The 18,737-nt window shown below is 38.7% G+C and overlaps 1 long non-coding RNA gene across 1 annotated transcript; it reads right to left on the bottom strand.

The window, feature by feature from the left end:
* Positions 1-1,157: 1,157 nt before the first annotated feature.
* On the bottom strand, positions 1,158-4,755 carry LOC132844580 (uncharacterized). Its single transcript, XR_009648355.1, has 3 exons — positions 4,507-4,755; positions 4,116-4,176; positions 1,158-3,345 (listed from the first exon to the last, which is right to left on the bottom strand). It is a non-coding gene; the product is annotated as an uncharacterized LOC132844580 (long non-coding RNA).
* Between the last annotated feature and the right edge of the window lie 13,982 nt (positions 4,756-18,737).

Genomic DNA, 18,737 nt, shown 5'->3' with positions numbered 1-18,737 from the left:
CCATTAAAGAATAGCAGACTCTGCAGTTAACAGTGGCAGAGTCACTGACTACACTGTGCTTGTTTTCAGTGAGAAATCCCAGACAGAGACTCAGCAATGTATTTTATTTGTATTTGAAAAATACAGTATTAGAGCCAATAAATGTTTTGACATGGCCATAGTTCAGTGACTCCTGTTTTCCTAAATGTAAATCAGCACAGCTCCTGTAGCAAATCCTCTGTTGCGACTCCTCTCCATTCACATTTCTAACTATTATTCAGCTGAAGTCAACTTCAGACAAGTTACAATTCAGAGACATTGGGTCAGAAAGGGGATGTTTCATAGTTTCATACGTGACGTGACAACTTGGCTTGTTTACAAAAAAGGTGGACGACAAAAACAGAATGCTTATATGACAGGACTGTGGTGTAAGCCTTTATATTCTGTTTCAAATTTAAAATAGATGTTCCTATGTATGAAGAGTCTGTGGCTCTTGTCAGATTTGGTAACCTAAAATCCCACAATGAAACAAAGCTATCACTTAGTATGGTCCTATTAGTTTACCAATCATTTGAACAATAAATTAAATTAACTATTATGAAATAACTGTTCACACTGTTAGTCAATTGGAGTGCTTTCACATTTACCCTGTTTTGTGCCTTGTGTTTACAATGTAAGTGGATTTAAATGGGGACCAGTTTTTTTTTTTTGTTCCTCTGCCTCACTGATGTGGCCTCAGATCCTGTCTTGTTTACACCAGATTCCCTTAAGATGTCAGATCCCAGCTCTTCATTATATTTATTTTATTATCATTGTTATATTTTGTCCCAGGTGCACATGTACCTTTGGGGTAGCATCTTTTCTTTTACGTAACACTGAAGTGCTGTTCTGTTGTAATGTCTGCGCTTAATTTTTTTTTTTTGCAAAAACAAAAGAAAAAACTTTGTTCTTATGTTTTGAGGATTGTTATATAGACATATGTATCAGTAAGTGCAGTGATCTCGTCCTGAGAATACACAACCCCTCAACCAGACATTCTCCTTCTGCACAGATCTCAGCCTGTCTGGCAGATATATCATCCTAGATGATGTCTCATCCCAGGTGATTCATCCCCAGGTCAGGATCATGCAATATTTAATTCAGTTCAATTCAAGTTTATTTGTATAGCGCTTTTTACAATGGACATTGTCTCAAAGCAGCTTTACAGAACATAAACATAGAACAGAAGATAAACATAAGGAGTAGTATAAAGAATTAATATAATAAAAATTCAAGATATATATAGTTCACGGTGTGTATGTATGTATGTATGTATGTATATGTATTTATCCACAATGAGCAAGTCTGAGGTGACTCAGGCAGCAGTGGCAAGGAAAAAAACTCCATTAGATTTGTAGAGGAAGAAACCTTGAGAGGAACCAGACTCAAAGGGGAACCCATCCTCATATGGGTGACACTAGATGGTGTGATTACAAATATAGATATTCAGATCTCCTCTTAGTATCACAGAGTCCAACTGGAGCTGGTAGATCTGTAGATGTCTCAGGATTCTCACAGAGTCGGCCTCATCTCAGTGGAGGTCCAAAAACTTCATCGCACGGAAGACGATCGGAGCTGGTACAATTTCTGGGTGTCTCGGCATGGGTAGAAAAAGAGAAGAGCAGTGTAGAGGGATTAACATATCTTCTGTTCATAAAAATGTGCAAGTCTAGTGTAATAGTGCACAGTATAATGGGATGTGTTATGTGTACGCCTGACTAAAGAGATGAGTTTTTAATCAACATTTAAACTGGGAAAGTGTGTCTGAGCCCCGAACACTATCAGGAAGACTATTCCAAAGTTTGGGAGCTAAATAAGAAAACGCTCTACCGCCTTTAGTGGACTTAGATATTCTGGGAACTACCAGAAGTCCAGAATTTTGTGATCTCAGAGAGCGTGAAGGATTGTAACGTGTTAGAAGACTGGCTAGATACATGGGAGCTAAACCGTTAAGAGCCTTGTACGTAAGTAGCAGCAGCAATATCCATACACAATGATCTGATCTCCCCTTCAGCCATGGGTAGCCATGGTACCTTGGGGTAACCATTGACAGTCAACTGTCCTTTTTCTCACATGTTGCTAATAATGTTCATTTTGGTTTCTTCTCTATAAAATCAAAAGCATTCGGTCATTTTTATACAGGCTGCTCAGATAATTTGGGAGACTGCTCAGTCTCTTGTCATTTTGAGACTGGAATGCTGGCAGGTGTACCTATGAACGCAGTCCGTCCTCTGCATATGATCCAAAATGCAGTGCAGTGACTTATTTTCAACCTCCCTAAGTTCCCACATACCGCCCCACTGCTGCGCTCACCTCACTGGCTTCTGGTAGCTGCATGCATCATATTTAGCACAATGATGCTTGCCTACAAAGCTAAATGGACCAGCACCCTCTTAGCTCAAAGCTCCTGTCACATCTTGCACTGCACCATGCTTCCTCGGCTCTACCAGTACAGCTTGACTGGTCCCACCATCCCTCAGGATAAGAGGTAGATATACAGCAAGACTTTTCTATTCTGGTACTGAGGTGGTGGAAAGAACTTAGGCAAGCCTGGAGGTGTTCCTGATATAACGAAAAACCAAGTGGACCAGTGTGTCTTTGTGTTCACATTGCACAGACCAATCGAATCAGGATCTGGACAAGGACCTACAAATGAACCGTACTTAGTCCAGCTTTTGAGGCAGTAAACCTTGTTTGTGGGTCCTCTTAGGGGAAATGAGACCATTTTCACATACACACATTATATTGGTCCGAGCCCACTTTGAGTGCTCAGTTTAATTATGTATAACTCATGTATAGTTACTTATAGTTTTATATATATACAGTATACAGTATGTAGAATGAGTAGCAGTGCTAGTAGCAGCAATCATAGTAGAGTATAGGGTTTGTGCAGCTGTTGAAAGAACATCCAATGTGATTTGAACAGGACAAACTGGAAAGCTCCATACAATTCTGTAGTCTCATGTAGATTGAATATTTGTTATTTGACAGCAGTTTTTATTGCAAATACTGTCATGTACTTATGTGACATTGTGGGAATATTTCAGCATGCATGTACATATGCACAAGAAGTGTTAAACACTGCCCCTGGTGGTTAGGAGATGTGAAAACAAACTCCTCTTCTTGCACACTCTCACTCTTTCTTTCACACGTTCACCTCAGAAGCCACACTAACACTTTTTCACATACTTGGATCTCAGCTGAGAGATGAGTGAAACTGCATGACACACACTTTAATGCAATGCTTACATTCACACTAGGCTCCAGGCTGCACCTCACAGCTTGTGGTGTCTGTTCTCACTTTCTGTCCTCCAGAGCACATTGGAGCTTAAAAGAGGAAGCAGACAGAGATAGGAGAGGTAGAGGCTGTAATTTTAGCGCCACATGCCAGCCTTTAAATCTTTTGCTTGCCAGTTTAGGTTTTAATCATTTCCATGTTTGTGACCTTTTTCATCTTTATTTATAAATACCACATCTTCTGATCTCAAACTAATTAGCATAAACATTCTCAAGGTTTGTGTCAAAGTGCATGAATTGCCTGAATTAGTCATTTTAAAAGTTTTTTGTCTTTAAGATGTGCTTAAATAAAATAAGTTTGATTGGTTTAATCGGTTAACTACCCTGATCGGTACAAACACACACATGCCCAACATTATAAGAGAATGATTACGTGATTAAATGCAAGTTAAATTAAAAGTTTAATCCAGATTTACGGGGAAACTTGGTGGCATGTCATTACAAGACAAGTAATGTTTGGACTTTTAATGAAACGGCGACAAATGTTTGTGCTTTTTCTGAATTTAGAAATTAACATCAAGGACGAGGTCTGGCACTAGCACCAGGCTCTCAATACTCAAACTCACTGCAGACCTCTGAGGAACAAAAGGGAATCATACACACACCTATTATCACATAAATAGAAAAGAGGTAAAGCATGTAATTAATGTCAAGTTCAATCACCTCCACATGATCTGACCTGGAGCATTAAATCCACTGCTATAGTAAACAAGGCACAACAGCACCTTTTTTCCTAAGGAGTGGGAAGAAGATGAAGGCTCACCTATCTCTACTTATACTGATAATTTTTTCTTTTTTACCATGTTGGCTTGGTGTTTAGCACGTCAGCAATGTGTGTGAGCCTGCATGCTCCTGCTGGTCCTGCAGATAAACATATCACTGTATGTGTTCACTGCACATTGATGACAAAGTTGAAGCTGAATTGAAATCTAATTACATTCTTGTTTGACATTACTACAACACATATAACAGTCAGCATTAGCTGAGTACTAGCTGAGCATTAGCAGGTGTGTAAATTCTTCTGACTGCTAGATTAATTGGTAATAGTACATATGCGTTCCAATCCTGTTACAAATGCTTTATAGATTTAAAATAATAATATAACCAATCATTCTTCATGGTGTCTTGTTTGTCAGAAAGTGTGCAAAAATGTTTTTGCCTAGAATCCGAAGCTGATAAAAACAACCTCACCTAATCTTGATGTATTTTAGATGCCACAAAGCAAGTATGTCAACATAAACCAAACAAATAGCCGCCATTTCCCATGCATAGCCATGAATGGGATTGTATTGAAAATAATTATGCAAAGGTGTGTGTGTGTGGAGTTTGTACACTGAGTTATATAAGCATGCATGTGTACAAAGTTCAGAGTTCTGCTAGAGTAGTTGTACGTGTGTTGGGATTGCATGTACACAGTGGTGCTGTGTGTGTTGATTGCCTGAGGCCTGCAGGCGAATAGCAATACAAAGAATAACAAATGGAGGCAATGCAATCATAATGGGCCACCAAGCCTTCCATTTTGGCGTGTGTGTGTGTTTGTGTGTACACGATTATGCATGGCGCATTGCCTGAACCAGCCTGATTACCTGTCAGCATGTGCTTGGACCCTGACAGAAGCTCTGCAATTTTCTCTCACACACATAGACCTGGATGGAGCTTTCTGGAAATGTATGTGTTAGTATGTGGCCTCTTACCAGACTAACTAGTGTGTGGATTCACTAAAGGAATACAGACAGGGAATTGTGTTGGAATATAACCTTTAGTGAGGAGCTGAAGAGTTCATCATGGGTATAGATCTGCCTCTCTCTCTCTCTCTCTCTCTCTCTCTCTCTCTCTCTCTCTCTCTCTCTCTCTCTCTCTCTCTCTCTCTCTCTCTCTCTCTCTCTCTCTCTCTCTCTGTGTGTGTGTGTGTGTGTGTGTGTGTGTGTGTGTGTGTGTGAGCGAGCAAATACTTCTCTATGGGTGCTCATCTGTGCAAAGGACAGACAGAGATTGCTGCTAGATAACATGTATTATTCTCACTACACTGACTCTGGCTAGCAATTCTCTCATAATATGTCCTACAAATAAGCCAGTCACAAACTTAGCAATGTCTCTAAAGCTTAATCTACTGCTTCAGATATCATATATTGCTACTTTATGGCAAATATGTTGAAAGTTATGTCCATGATAAGAACTATAGTGCAGTCTATAAGTAAGTGGACAGTGCTTCAATTGTTGATTGTTTTGACTCTGGACTCAGATCTAAATATTTATGCCTATAATACATATAGTAATATGTTTATGTGCATAATTTAACCAATTTTTGGAGACTATAAATAATTGCTGCTCACTGATGATTTGTAGTGTCATTACCTTAGGCTAGTAATGGAGCTTAGATTATAGATGGGGGAAAACTGATAAATTTGTTAACACTATCTCATAAGCTAAACTGCTGTGGCATTGCAATTATATTCTCACAACAAGAGAAACAAAACCTCAGTGGCAGTAAAGCAGGGTATTGTGTGTTAAAAACATGTGTTTGTGTGGATAATTGTTAACTATATATTTAAGAATCATTAATGTTTATTGCAAAATTATAAACAGTTTTCTGAATTTTATATACATAAAATCTTGTTCAATGTGCCTTATTTCAAATTTAAATTACATTTGCCTGATTCAAAACACACACACATACCTACACAGGCCAGTCAGGCTCCAATATGCAAAAATCAGATCCATTGTTATGACATTGATTTCATCTACAAAAACCATAACCAAAAAAGACTGGGTAAAAATCGGTTGTGTCTGTTTCACTGAAGACAGCTTTAAATGAATCTTCAACTTCCAAAAAGTGATGGATGTGCTGAGTCAGCTATTCATATATCTTAGCAACCGGAGGCATGGAATCAAGGCTGCAGGGGTGTTAATAGAGAGCAATCATAAGAGTGGCGGTATCAGCCATTCTTTTGAGAATTTCCTGTCCCCTGAAGACTTAAGATCTACTTGACTCATTGCCCTGAAAAGTGGGAGCAGATAAAGTTTGTGCTACTCACCTCTGAGTGCCAAACAAATAGTGTCCGCGCATGCGGCAGTGCTTTACATGTACTGTACAAATCTTACTTTGTGTTTATGCATTGATATTGTTTTATAATACAGAAAATACCATACCATACTGGTATGTCAAAATGATGCTGTCCACCACCTAGTGGACTAGCTTATAGCCAAGGCATGTATCCTTTCACTATTTTTGAAGAGGTAATTGCTATCAAGTCTTTTGGGAAACATTTCAGTTTGGCATACTAATGTAATTAATGTACTTATGCTGAGGTCTTAAAAGACTCCATTACCAGCATGGGATACCACAACCCTAACCCTAACCCTTACCATAACCTATGCTCTTGATGAAGCTTAGCAAACAAAGGCACTTCTGTTGATAACACTTGTGTTGATAATATCATACCCACCATACAAGTAAAGAAGTTCCTGAATCAGCAGCCCTGGATAAACAGTCAAGTACGCCACACACTGCGTGCTCGATCATTTCCATTTTCTTCTGGCAATGAGACAGAGTACAAAGGTGCTAAGTACGGACTGAGAAAAACCATTACAGCGAACAAGAGAGAGTGTAGAGAGCAGCTGGATAGTTTCTACACTAATGCTGATGCCGAGCGGATGTGGCAAGGTATGCAGAACATCACAGACTACAGACCCACCAGGAGCTCTATCAGTCCCTCAGTCAGCATGCCTGCATTGAGACCTCCAGTGTCAACAAAGGCACACACACTGGAACCACCCAACACCCCTTCTCCCCTCCTACTGTATTATCAACTGTGGTACACAAAGCACTGAGGAAGATCAACCCCCATAAGGCAGCAGGGCCAGATAATATCCCTGGGTGGGCCCTCAGAGCTTGTGCTATGGAGCTGGCTGATGTACTCTCCTCCATCTTCAACCTCTCCCTCAGTCAGAGCACCATACCCACCTGCTTCAAGATCTCAACCATTGTCCCCCTTCCCAAGAAGAGCCCCCCGACCTGCCTGAACGATTACAGACCATTAGCACTCACTCGAATCATCATGAAGTGTTTTGAGTGGTGTTGCATCAGAGTGGTGCTGGCCCATATTCAGATCAACATACCGGACACATTGGATCTACTGCGGTTTGCATACCAGCCCAACAGATCCATCTCAGATGCCATTGTTGCTGCCCTCCATATTTCCCTTTCTCATCTGGAAGATAAGTACACCTACATCAGGATTCTCTTTATTTACTACAGTTTCGCCTTCAACATGGTCATCCCCATAAACACACCCACAAACTGTCTGCACTAGGACTACACCCCTCACTATGCAACTGGCTTCTGGACTTCCTGACTGGCAGTCCGCAGACTGTCATGATTGGAAATAGAACCTCAGAGACCATCACAACAAACATTGGCATCCCACAGGGATGTGTTCTCGGTCCCATCCTCTACAGATTGTTCATGCATGACTGTGTCACTTCTCTCAAGGACAGCATCATCCTGAAGTTTGCGGACGACACTGCAGCAATAGGACGGACCACGAAACGGCCTACAGGAGGGAAGTGGCCAGTCTTCTGACATGGTGTGAGAACAATATCCTCACCCTCAACACAGACAAGACAAAGGAGATGATAGTGTACATGAAGAAGGAGTGGAGAACGCATCATCCACTGTTCATTCAACAGCTTGAAGTAGAGAGGGTGAGCAGCTTCAAATAACTTGGGGTCCACATCAGTGAAGACCTCACATGGACACTCAACACCACCCAGCTGGTTAAAAAGGCACAACAGCGGCTGTACTTCCTGAGGAGGCCGAAGAGGTTTGGCATGCCACTGAGAGTGTCTTAACTAACTGCATCACAATGTGGTATGTCAGCACTACTATGAGGGACCGTATCTGTAGAAAGTGGTAAAGACTGCTGAGAAGATCATCAGGATTTCACCGCCCTATTTTTGTAGACCATTTACCACCGCAAAGTCCACAGTAGTGCTGCCTCCATTCATAAGAACCCCACTCATACTCAACATGGACTGTTCACAATCCTACCCCAGCACAGATTTACAGGAGTTTGAAATACAGGACCTCCAAACTAAATGACTCCTTTCCCTCAGCAAGTAGACTCTTGAACAGGTAGCCAGAAGACATACTCTAGTTTCATCTATCTCATAGATCAGTTGAACTAAATGAGGTCCTCCTCATTTTGCATATTTGTTAATATTACTGCTGTTATATCAAGTAGATATCAAGCACTCACTGCATATTGTTAACTTTAATGCCATTTCCATCATTATCCACAGTTGCATTCAATTTGCACATTGTTAATATTACTGCTGCTGCTATAACCATCTACAGTGGTATTCACTTTTTGCACATACTGTATTACAGTAACATTGTTTTGCACACACTTGTACATACAGATAACATTTATATTTCTATATTTATGTAGTCTGTCTGCTGCATAGTTTATCTTTTTTAAACTATGTTTTTATTTATGTGTTTTGACTTTTTTTTTTACATAGTTTCTTTTTGTTTGTACTTGTCGGGCATTCACTGTGGACAACAAAGAAAGAATTGCATTGTTCTGTGCAATTCTATTGTGCATATGAAAAAAAAAACGCTTTAAATCTTAAAATCTTAAATCTTGTTTCCGTCAAAAAGGGGAAAAAGGGAAAAAAGTGAGACACCATCCATGATAATGTGATGCATAGCAATGCCAGGAATGAATCACAACAGAGGGGGGAAAAAGGTCAAGAGAAGGGGGAGCTAGTGGAAACTCAACTCTCAACTCCATCATGCTTGCAACACTTAGGCTGCTGCTCAGCTAGATGGCAAGACATGAGAAGATAAAGCAAAGACTTTGAAAAAGCATAGAAGTCTCGCAAACTCAACAGTGATCAGCAGTGGTATACTGAGGGTGACCGAACAATGGCATTGGCCACATGTTGCCATAGGCCCTCTAGCCAGGAGATTGCACCACTGTCAGAGTGAGCCAAAGCACCATGGGGGATCTATTTAGTGACCATTTGGAGGAATAAAAGGAAGCCCAACTGTTTGAGTGTTCACGGAATCCAGCTAGCTTTTGTGCAAGGTTACAAAAATATATCTTCAAAATCTGGCTGCAAATTTGCAAATTTAATATTCAAATAAATTTTGAATATGGATTAAAGTGACAGCATTTTCACATGTTGTCTCAGGATGAATTTAAGACACAGACAGGGACACAGTGGTAAATGGTACCACAGGAAACGAGTGTGTTTGTATGTATCCCCAGAGTACCAATGAGGACCTTTAAAAGTCAATCGTTTTCCTTCTTCAAATTCGTGTAATCTGTAGTGACGGCCACCAACTGTGAAGCGATGGAGAGTGGGGAATATATTTAAATCTACTTAGCTTAAATTAAAATAATCAGGGTGTCGATGAGAAGAAGAACACACTCTAATGTGTGCATGCATACACATGTTGACTTTTGTGCCCCCCTGTACTTAAGGGGTTGTACTTATCGAGCTTAAGTTTTATTCGAAAAGTGATATTCTCTCTATGAGCTGTGCTAAGTGTCTACAACAGCTTCCACTGTCCATGGCAGCAGACAAAGTTTCCTTGATTATTTGCACTGATTATTTTTCTCCTCCATATTGATTATTTCCTGCCTAAACACACACACCTACATATGCTTTGCACTGGAGTGTGGATTCCTGACCTTTAACAAAGTTAGTTAATTGAATGTACAGTAGTATATCAGAAAAATATCTTCCACAGCCAAACTCCTACCCTCACCTGAGCCCCAACAATACATTTACCGCACTTTTGATATTTTCTATTATTGCTGCTTCCACCTGCATTTTTTATAGATCTTCGTTAGCAGTTAAAAGTGTTGCCCTCGAACAGTACATTCTGTTATTCCAAAAGGGAACAAAACATTCTTAGCAGGTGATTTAGCATTCGTGAATGAGCTTCCAGCTACACACATTCTCAGACAGCATGTCTAAATTCACAAGAGCCAGACTGCTCATTTATACTGTAAATCCCTATTTGGGTATATAGAGGTTGCAGAAAATTCCTTTTTTTTTTTTTTTTTTTTTTTTTTTTTTTTTTATATAAAGTGTCTCTCGATGAATGTGAAATTTTCAGGTAATATATGGGAGCGGAGCAGCAGCAGTCAGAGAGCATGTTACTCTGTACAGATAGCAGGGACAGAAGGGACTTGTGCCAAAGCTCAAGGTTACACTTCCTATTCCCTCCTGACAGAATGAGGATAAAGCTGGGCTTGGAAAAGAAAAAAACGGGGGAAGGAAAGAGAGAAAAGGAGGGGTGGAGGCAAAAGATCAAGATGAGCAAAAACAGAAGGAGGGAAGAGAAAAGAGATGAAGGGAAAGCAGAAGGAGGTAGAGTAATTATCACTTGAGGTGAAGGAGGGCAGCATTTTGGCAGTCTGCCGCTCTTCATTAAACAAAGTTTGTTTCTCACAGAGGCAGTGCAGGCCCAAGACACCCCAGCGCAATCATATATAAACACACACACTCACAATGCATGCATGGGTAACAATAAACAGAATCGTGTGGAGTATGGAACATGCTTCCTGCAATATAAAAAAAAATAAATATATATATATATATATATATATATATATATATATATATATATATATATATATATATATATATATATATATATATATATATATATATATATACACATAAATATACACACGGAGGCACGGTGGCTTAGTGGTTAGCACGTTTGCCTCACACCTGCAGGGTTGGGGGTTCGATTCCCGCCTCCACCTTGTGTGTGTGGAGTTTGCATGTTCTCACCGTGCCTCGGGGGTTTCCTCCTGGTACTCCGGTTTCCTCCCCTGGTCCAAAGACATGCATGGTAGGTTGATTGGCATCTCTGGAAAATTGTCCGTAGTGTGTGAGTGTGTGGGTGAATGAGTGTGTGTGTGTGCCCTGCGATGGGTTGGCACTCCGTCAAGGGTGTATCCTGCCTTGATGCCCGATGACACCTGAGATATAGGCACAGGCTCCCCGTGACCCGAGGTAGTTCGGATAAGCGGTAGAAAATGAATGAAGGATGAGTGAATTCACATTAAGCCTTAAACCTTAAACCTGTTTGGAGGGTATTTTGTGATTTAATATTAGATTAGCAGTTGTTAATTTTTCCAAGGAACATTTGGTTAGATCATTCATTGATAGATGTTCAATCGGTCTGTTATTTTATAATTGTTGAAGACGAGAGAGAACGTGTAAAAACTTAAGGTACATATCGTAAAAGCCCAAACCAATGCAGGGGTGCTTATAAAGGGTACTAAACCAAATATACTGTACATAAGCGTAACACAAGTGAACACAATTGGAATAATGGTAATGTGGAGCATGGGAATGCAGGTGGTTGCTGGGAGTAAGAGTCAATGGCAACTGCAGTGAAGCAGTGTGTGTGACGTGCTAATGTGACATCATGATGATTCACAGAAAAGTGCAGACAGTAAGGTATAATTCTCCTGTCATACTAATGCTTTTATGAATTATCTCCATCTTCTATTTTCAATCTCTATCTTCAATTTTTCTTAGTCATGACACACCCACAAAGGCCATTTCTCCCAACAGCTTATAGTCAAAGCATGTATTTTGGTGGGGGGCACAGTGGCTTAGTGGTGTGGTGAGTGTGTGTGCGCTGCGATGGGTTGGCACTCCATCCAGGGTGTATCCTTCCTTGATGCCCGATGACACCTGAACACAGGCTCCCCGTGACCCGAGGTAGTTCGGATGAGCGGTAGAAAATGAATGAATGAATTAATGAATGTATTTTGGTGTCAGGTCACATTGGCAGATGTTGAGCAAGTGTTTGTCTGTGTTTCTTTCTGTACCATAAGAAAATGGCTTTTCACGAGTCTTTAGTGTGTTCATTTACATTTTCTGCACAGTTTCTCATTGTATTAGTAATTACCATCCAATACACAGATTTATCTGTGTTCCATGACTAATACACCATATTTCTTTAATCATTACCTGAATCAGATGTGTGGTAAAGTTAACCTGTGGTCTTACTATTTTATCTCTGTACCTGTATAACAAACCAGACAAACCAGAAATGTCATGAGATTCAACTTGCTGGAAGTTTATTAACAAGAAGATAATCCAGAACCCCAATCCCATATCCAATAAACTGGCTAAAGCCTAAGGACAGATCCAGAGAATAAAAAGATAGACATGCAGGAGGCAGATACAACAATATCAACCGTTCCAAAATCCTAAACAAAGCTAAACTAGTAGAATTTAATGCTAGTGTTGTTGACAGGGATGCCTTTTTTTTTAGATTAGAGGCTGAAGCCTTGTTAGTCGAAATCACAGCAGATGGCAAACAGTATTTACATCAGCACACTGTCACTTTTCCTCTCTCTATAGGTGAACAGCTCCTCCAGGTGTGGCCATGGACACTAATCCTCTGCTAAATCATCGTCATTTCTCCACTGTTTAGAGTCATCATTGTTGCTGTCTTGAATCTCTATGTGTCCCAAACCTTCAGTCATTAACTTCTTCACTGTACAATCACGGTCAGCTCACGTAAATCTGCAGTGGCTGGAGTTTTGTTTTTTGGTTCAGATAGTTTTTCATTCGTCCATTAAGATGAGATATTTTTATTGGCTACCGAAATGATAGTCAGTGATTAAAAAATTAATTCAAATTGCAGGCGTACTCAGTAACGAATTGTGAATTTAAAAATAACTAAGTAAATTACTTAGGTTCATTTGTACTAGTACAAGTAAAATTAGAGACTTAAAAATATACTCATAAAAGTACAAATACTCCAAAAATGTACTTAATTACAGTAACGTGAGTAATTCGTTACCTCCACCACTGATAATAACACCACTACCGGATTATAGGAGGACAGTAATATAAGCTCATGAACTGTGAGTTATTTTGGCAGAAGCAAAAAAATTTCCAGAAGCACAGGAAATGAATGGAACTGTCTACCTCCTGTAGCTTCCTGTAGAGGATTCCTACATTCTTATTTCTTGTATCTATATATAGCTATGTATAGTTTAGAGCTATGTATTTCTTTCATTTTGGTTCCTCTCTTATAAACTCATACACACACACACACACACTGACTAGTTGCTGTTTCCCCTCAGTCTCTAATTCATATGGATGAGAGATGGCATGAAGTGTGTGTCAGGCTGGATTGAGCAAGCAAGGGCACAGCAAATTGTAAGAAGTGTGTGTGTGTGCGCGCATGTGTGTGTGTGCGCGCATGTGTGTGTGTGCGCGCATGTGTGTGTGTGCGCGCATGTGTGTGTGCGCGCATGTGTGTGTGTGTGTGTGTGTGTGTGTTACTACTAGCATGCAGTGCCTGTCATACTGAGTGACAAGATCAGAGACACTCTTAAGGAGGACCTATGAGAGGAAGTGGGCTCATCTGTAGGGGTTTGTGCAGTCAATGACAGGGATTAAAATCTAAATATGTAATATTGTATAAATAATGTAAGGGTAAATGTGAGGTGTCAAAATAGAAGATTTTTTTAAGGGAAAGACTTCCTGTGCAATACGTTGCATTCTATAGCAGTCGTGTTCATAATCCTCACAAGTTTCAAATCTTTAGCTTTAAAGTTTATGCCACCCTCATCTTATTTGAGGTCAGAACTGTGAATATGAATGTTTAATATGTTTGATTAAAGACTTGCAGAAAGCTTTCGGAAAGCCATTTTGCAGTAGTAGTAACTTTTGCTGTATTTATGTCCTGCTTGCTGAGCACATGGCTGACCAAGAATGGAGTCTCCCACTGTGTGACTTTCATATGAACAGATCCATCAGAGAATACACTGACTAAACTAATTGTGGTTATTAATAGTGGCACAAACATTTTTTTTTTCATCATCTGTCAAATATTACTGTCTGTGCGGCATCACTGACAATGTTTGTATAATATCTTATTATAAAACCTCTCCATTAGTCCCTTGGCATGTACAACTGTATAAGCTTCTGTTTACAATGTCTTAGCAATGATGTAATGATTATAAAATTCTATTTGATGTGTTTGTTGGCTCGTTTATTAGAAATTACTTGTGTATTAATGAAATACTTGTGTTTTGATTTATAGCATGATTTCTAGCTACCACATTTGTAGTATAATGTTCCAACAGCCCTCTGGTTAAGGCTATGGATTGTTGATCAGAGGTTTAGGGTTCAAGCTGCCACTGTAGGGCCCTTGATCAAGGCCCTTAACCCTCACTGTTCTAGGTCTGCTGTATCATGGATGACCCTGTGCTCTGAGCCCCACTTCCAAAGTTGGGATATGCAAAGAACGAATTTTACTGATACACAGTTTTTCAGATTAGTTGTCAATACAGGGAAATTTGTAGAAAATTCATGTCAGTAGAAATCCAACATACTGTACACTACAAATGCAGGCCAAAAATGAAATTAGCTGTGCCCATACTCTCCACCTACACTCGATAGTGGAGGTTAATAGCTCAAACCAAAGTTGTTATTCAGGGTTTTAAGAACTTGTAGTTTCTTTAAGTATTTCTGTTTTCACCTTGCCTACTGGAGTCAAAACCTTCATAGAAATGTTTTATTAAACATGTTATTATCATCAACGTAAATTGTGATATCAATCCATTTTTGCTGTCTGCTCTCTGAAATGTCCCAAATGCTTGTTAATAAACGTCTATAGGATTTTCATAAAGGATATTTCAACAGAGCTAAAAACATCTCACACTGATATCCAACAGTGTCCTGACTAATTCTATATCAGACTTGAGGCGATAAAATAATTTATTTCTTTATAGTGATTGAAAATGTCTGAGAAGTCAATGAACACTAGTGTACTGGTAAAAAGGGTTCAATTAAAAACATGCCAGAGTATTGCAGTAATGAGCAGGATTATGGGTTTAGATTCTGTGTATTTCTGCACGAGTATGATGTTCATGATTAAACTACAGAAACTCTCAGCTGGCACATCTGCTCTTCAATGAATCTCAATAAGTACATGTTTCACTCTCAATCATTTTTCACTCTCTACATCTCACTCTGCTGGATCCCTGCGAAATGCTTGCATCAAGTTTATGTAACTCATGTAATTCCACTCATTTAGATGCAGTACCTAATCAGATACCTGTGTTCCATCCCAAATGCGAGTGAAAGTCTGGTCATACAGCATCATGTCAGGTTAGGGGGTAAACATAAGCACTAGCCAGCTTTGATTTATGCAGTCATTCACTTAACATACAGCCAATCAGACTATGTTAAGAGCATACGCCAGAAGATTCATCAGGCCAACAGAGTCAAATAAACCACAAATTACATCTGAAGTGTCAGTTGGAAGACCCACAGATTTGCTGTGATTGGGGGAAAATTGAGATAATTATGAAGAGTTGATTAGCACTGCTACTGACTCATCAGTGAGTTACATTTCTACATTTCTACACCCTGATATTCCAGAGTCTCTTAAAGCTTTGATGGTTGCTTGGGTCTAAATACCCTTATTTAAAATGAGAGTATCAGGCATCTGTTTAGCTGTTCTCCACAAACTGGCTAGGATTTCTTAAGGGCCATATTTTATATATGTGCAGGTTTTTTTTTCTAGTCAGTTTGTCTTTTATTTTAACATGTCCATGCTTTAAGACTCAGTAATGTATGATGTCTTCACTGAGATCCATTTGTTTAAAAAAATTCTTTTTTAAATACTTCTTAGAATGAATTTCCTGTTTACATATATAGAAGGGAAATAATTTATAATTAATCACACTATCCGGTGTCATACAGATGAGGATGGGTTTTCTTGTGTGTCTGGTTCCTGTCAAGATTTCATAATCATATAAACTTTTACTTGACCTGCATAAATGTAACAGATGAAGTTTGACCGGCTGCTTTGGGACTAGTAGAGTATATGCTATATATAAGTCCTTAGATTAGAGTCTAGAGTCTTACATTATTCCACTTGCTTAAATGTATGATAAATTTAGTTTGGGCAAAAAAAATCTAAAATATATATATTTTAATTATATAAAAATTTCAGATTTATATGAGCATGTCCTCAGAAAATGTTTTTATTTATTTATTTATTTTTTAATTTTATTATTATTATTATTAATATTAATATTAATATTATTAATATTATTATTTTTTTTTTTTTTTTTTTTTAGGAAAAGCCGTTTATATGCTCAAATCTGTGACAGGTTTCTATTCTATTTGGTTCTGAAATCTGCAGATTTTCCGGAAATGAAATGTCTTTCCCTTTGTATCTCAACCACAAGTATGTTTATAGCATTTTAAAGTCCCCTAAAAGTGAAAAGGAAGGAAATCCAGTCCTAAAGAAATCTTTAGCAGAAGGACAATGCAAGAAAATAGCCTGAGGTAAGAACATTTCCGCATTGTCTGAGTGAAATATGTTTACGTTTTCTTAAAGTAAGGCTGTCATGATGCAGTTTTGTCAAAGATTTTGCAGAATTAGGCTGTAATGGCAAACATACAAATACAAAAAGTATAAGATGGAAAATAAAGGAGAATTATAGATGAAGAATTAGAATGTTGAAGAATGTTTTCATATACTGTACTGTGGTGGCTGAATCTCTTCCAATATATGACCAAAGGTTTTTCTCTATCTGTAGACATTAACTCACAGCCTGACCACTGGAACAAGCATATGTTCTAGTATCATCCTTTGTAACTATAAGTGCATTTACTTTTTTGGCATATGTCAGACTGCCTTAGTCAGAGCGACATACAGATGTCTCTATTCATGAAGCCATCAATACTGGTTCACATGGACTACCATCAGTCTGAAATTCTAATTTTTAAACAACCACATACAACTACTATCCAGTCAAATTAATGCAAATATAAAAGCAGTATTTAAGTTTATTGCTCAGCTAAATTAATATTGTACAATGTCTACAATCGTGTACCATATTTTGTACTTCCTTTCTATTCAATTCAATTAAATTTGTGTAGTGCTTTTTTGGGGGGCACGGTGGCTTAGTGGTTAGCACGTTCGCCTCACACCTCCAGGGTTGGGGGTTCGATTCCCGCCTCCGCCTTGTGTGTGTGGAGTTTGCATATTCTCCCCATGCCTCGGGGGTTTCCTCCCCCGGTCCAAAGACATGCATGGTAGGTTGATTGGCATCTCTGGAAAATTGTCTGTAGTGTGTGAATGAATGAGAGTGTGCGTGTGGTTGGCACTCCATTCAGGGTGTATCCTGCCTTGATGCCCGATGACGCCTGAGATAGGCAGAGGCTCCCCGTGACCCGAGGTAGTTCGGATAAGCGGTAGAAGATGAATGAATGAATAATGCTTTTTTGAATGAACTTTGTTATGACAGAAATATATACATTCAGGAAATAAATTATAAATTGAAATGTTTCTTTAATGAGCAAACCAGTTGCGATAGTGGCAGGAAAAAAAACTCTGAGTCGATTTAATATTTGTCACCACTATAACACCAGCATGTGCAAACAACAACAGTACATTTTGGAGGTGGTATATGTTTTGTAAAGAATTTTACGTCTATACAGGAGACACTGACTACTGAAAAGAATAATTCTCATAACACTGTGAGAGTAACATTACACCAGGATAGGTACAAGAATGATTAATCGTGAACTGAATTTCAGGAATGTGTTGAGTGTGTTCAACAAATAATCTTTAAGGACATTTTAAATGCTTGTATAACACACAAAAATGAAAATATGATTATTTCTTTTCTTTGTCTAATGTTTACATTACAAGTAACAGATTAACAGTACAATCAGCTGTTTTTTTTTATATTTCCCTTACAGAGAAATAGAAAATCAATGGCCTACATGATGGCAATTCTTGAATAATTTATTAATAAATCTCTAACCTATAATTACAAAAATTACTTATATAATCCATTTATGTAAAACACTGTGTAATTTACCTCATTTCAATATCCCCACTACAGAGGATTTTAAATGGAACAAAAAAGCACATAAAAGGTTATCCATCCTCAAATGTTTTTTTAGATAGATGAATACAAAAAGTATTGTCAATTCACATCATAAAAAAATGGTAACTGTAAAGCCATTAGTAATTAATTCATATGTGCATTTACATAGTGATATGTTGCTTTATGGCTAAAATGACAAAGAAAATTATAAAGAGAGATAATTGTGTGTTCCTCTGATCTGTTCTTCACTGCTCACTTTGATATCAGATGTTCTCTTCATTTTATTCGTCAGTTCTGTATATTTCTATGTTAGTAATGCAGCGTATTGGGGCAGGTACCAAGGTACCATGAGTTTTCTCATGTTTCTCATTTTAATCTAGATGCAGTGTTTTCCTATTACCTCCCAAAAAATACAGACCAGTTGCTAAGCTGTTTACTCTGGTGCCTAGTGGTGGACTGTGGAAATGCAGTGAGAATGAGCTTACTGTATCCAGCTGTTGAGGTTATATA

This window comes from Tachysurus vachellii, chromosome 4, assembly GCF_030014155.1.
Source record: "Tachysurus vachellii isolate PV-2020 chromosome 4, HZAU_Pvac_v1, whole genome shotgun sequence".
Classification (NCBI taxonomy): domain Eukaryota; kingdom Metazoa; phylum Chordata; class Actinopteri; order Siluriformes; family Bagridae; genus Tachysurus; species Tachysurus vachellii.
The sequence above is the reverse complement of the archived record's forward strand: the minus strand, read 5'-3'. Positions and strand labels throughout refer to the sequence as shown.